Raw genomic sequence first — 3,849 nt, forward strand, 5'->3', positions numbered from 1 at the left:
GCTAAAATATTATTGAATAGACTTGAAACAGAGATATGCTAAATTATACTGATTAATTCAAGTGGTGTGAAAGTATAACACAGCAGTGTAGGAAATCATCTGCTTGAGATAACAACAACAACAACAACAAAATATTTGACCAATCAGAATGACCAACCAGAAGCAGGCATTATATCATTTTTCACATTGTCATGTGAGACGTTATCATACAGTAGGTCATGTCAAGCATTAGTTGGACTACATTGGCTTAAGGAAGGGCCAATACTGCATATAAGATGCAAATTTTTTTTCATAATCATATCAACATTTGAAGATTATGATAGCTTATATTTTCCCAAAAATATACATTTACCTAAATATACATTTAGTGCCTGCAGGTGGAGTAGTCGCACCAACTTTTTTCATTCTCTTTCTCTGTACTCTTTCTATATGTTTATCTCTCTCACGCTGTTCCCCTCTGGTCTATAGGGAGATGGGAGTCTGGAAAACACTGATTCAATGCTTTCACATATATTCAGTCATTCACTTCGCACACACCAGTGTGAAATCTTCATAAGTCGCATATGGGGCTCGTAACACAGCAGTAATATTCTGTCATTTACGTCATAGTGCCAGTTGCCATGAGATCTTTGCCTCATGCAATATAATCTTGAAGAGTTTTATTAACGCTGCTAAAACAACCATGTGTGAAATTTAGGATGGACAAATAATGTGTGGACAGCTGACTGTTGGTGAGGTGCTGCTATACAGTAGTTGCGTATGTGAGCAGTTATATATGTGGTGTCGTCCAATTCAAAGTATTTTAACTTTATATTTTTATTGTTTACTTAATTGTTCGTTTTTCATAATTTCACAAACCCCCTGCATATCCATCATGAACCCTAAGTTGGGAAACTCTGCTCTAATAAATTGGAATGAAATCAAATTGAATTAGAATTAGTGTATGCTGGCCGTTAACGTTTATTTATTTATTTGTTCGGTTGTTTTATTGTATGCTTGTGTTGTCATGAAGATATCATGCTAATTTATCTTTGACACACCTCTTGTGTTTGGTAAAATGAAAGCGAGTGTGGAAAAGTGTGGAAAAGTCTAGAAAAGTCAGAAATGTAAATGGCAAGACAGGCTAAAAGACAGATAAAATGTAAAAAGGAGGGAGAGGGTCACTTTTCAAAGAAGGACAACTAAGGCACCTTTCATAGCGGTAGACTATCTAGTGCTGCATCTCAGCCACACCTCATCACTGCATCACACACACGCACACACACACACACACGCACACACACGCACACACACGCACACAGCAGCAGTGAGCATGAATAATGCAGTCAATGCTGCGTCGACACGCTCATCGCATGTTTAATTCATCACTGCCAGTGATGTTGTAGGCCACATCTCCGTCATAACATTGATTTTGTCTGAGACGGCCAAGTCCTATCACTGTATCCCACTTCAGAGATGGTTACTTTGACCTCAGTGAATAAAGGCCTTCTGTAGCGAATCCATGTGCTTTTGTAAGAAAAATATCCATATTTCAAATGTAATAAACACTTTTATCTAATTCCCAGTATCTTTCATATGCGAAAGCCATTCCGGTGAATGACGTAGGACGTCTTGTGTTGCGTGAATAGTGATGAACGCGGAGAAAGAACAAAACAAACCGCTGGTCACGAATTAAGAGTACGAACCGAGGATTTGCAAAGAAAAATGTTGGAGGATTTTTTATATAAACCAAGAAGAGACTAGTTTTCCTTTGCTAAAGTAAGGAAACTTTGCTTCCTTTTCTCCTATAAACAAACTCGCAACACTAGCATATCTCAGAGACGTGCGCATTGCGCATACATGGTGCGTCATCCGCTGGAGCGGCTTCCACTTATGAAAGAGAAAACGGAAGTGAGAGAAAAGTGTTTAATACATTTGAAATATGGATATTCTTTCTTACAGAAATGCATGCATTTACTATAGAAGGCCTTTATGTTTAATTGCACCCACCCAACACCCACTGACTGTAATAATACAGCTTGGAATTTTTTATGTAACTCTGATTGGATTCCGATTCGTCTGAAAGAAGAAAGTCATATACACCTAGGATGCTCCGAGGGTAAAAAAAACACAGTCTTAGTTTCATTTTTGGGTCAACTAATCCTTTAAAGCTTTACAAAAAATATAAAGGTGCATAAAATGTTCTTCACAGCGATGCCATAGAAGAACCATTTTTGGTTCAACAGAGAACCGTTTAGTCTAAGGTTCATAAAAAGAAGCATCTTTTTCTCACCTATCCATAATCTTCTTTCGGCACAAATGACCTTTTGTGAAACAGTAAGGTTCTTTAGATGTTAAAGGTTATTTATTGGACCATTTAGAAAAAACATTTTTTAAACACTTTTATTTTTGAGCGTGTAGTGTTGTACTCACAACTGCAGATTTTCTTTCACAAAAGGTGCAGAAAAGCTAAAAAAACAAAAAAAACAGATACTGTGTGGTACTAGGCATAGTTGTATTTATAATACAGTTCTAAAATCAAGAAAAGAGATGATGAATTAACCAGATTTGTGTGTTTTTTTTTCTTAAGGAAAGGTGAGTGCCTGTCTAAAAGTATGATATTGTTTATTTGAGGTATGGTAATATTTAAGGTTTGTTCGAATTCTAAATATGAGCAACATTACATGGGATGCTTGCCTTTGCTAGGAACTACCACAGACAAATAATCTGGAGTGTCTATTATATATATATATATATATATACAGTGGTGGCCAAAGTATTAATAGTGACACAAATGAACACCACAACAGCTCAAAAAAATAAATTTGTGTCACTGAAAATACTTTTGGCCATGTATAATATGAAAGTAAGACACATTATAATAATAATAATAATTATTAATATTACAACTATAATTCTCATAATTTGTGACTTGATATGTCAAAATGTGTCACTATGTGACTTCTTACCTTACAGCTGAGTCTTTATTTTCTGTTATTAATTTGATTTTATGTTATTGTCTTTATGTAATTGTAATCTTGCCATTGCCACTTTTTTTTAAATCTCAAAATTATTATTATTACTTTTTAACTTTTTCTTACAAATTGCCTTTTAGACCTGAAGCACAAACTTGCTGAATGCTAAAGAAGTCCCAACGTGCATGCATTCAGTTCAACTGACCATTAGTAAACTAACATCCATCTGCGGCTTAATATTTTGTATGCTCGGCTTCTGCATGACTGGTTTCAAAACAAACACTTTTCCTTGTTTCAAAACAGAACACAATATCCAATGGCTTTGCGTGAATTTAAAGGTTGACAAAGCAGATTTATCACATGACAGTTTATCTATACCATCATGCATTGTACAGCACGTTTCTTTGCTCTGTGTGATTAATGGAGCCATACATGGGTTCACATCAATAGTGCAGCAACAGGTGTCTAGACTTTGCTGTGTGTGAGCATGTACACGTGCACACAGAGATCTGAGATGCTCTCTTACACGCAAACACCCACTGCAGTGCTCTGCCTGATCTCGTTTAAATGACGACAGCCATGTAGTTATTTTGCATTATGTAACACGCATGTCGTTTGTTTATACACAACAAATACTGCCAACGGTCCTTGACCTCCTCACTTAACCGTCGCAGTGGAGAAACAAACAAACAGAAGGAAATCAGGAACATCTAAACACGTACAAAACGCCACAGTGTATTTTCTGTTTTGAACAATCAAAACTGTTAAAAAAGGTCAAATGTTAGAGACTAATTCAGATTATATCAGGGATTCCCAAACATTTTGTCTGCCAAACCCTTTTGACATAAAAGATTTTTGTAATTTAACACATTTGCATGTTCACTTTCAGTTAATG

The sequence above is a fragment of the Carassius auratus genome, chromosome 24 (assembly GCF_003368295.1).
Source record: "Carassius auratus strain Wakin chromosome 24, ASM336829v1, whole genome shotgun sequence".
Classification (NCBI taxonomy): Eukaryota; Metazoa; Chordata; class Actinopteri; order Cypriniformes; family Cyprinidae; genus Carassius; species Carassius auratus.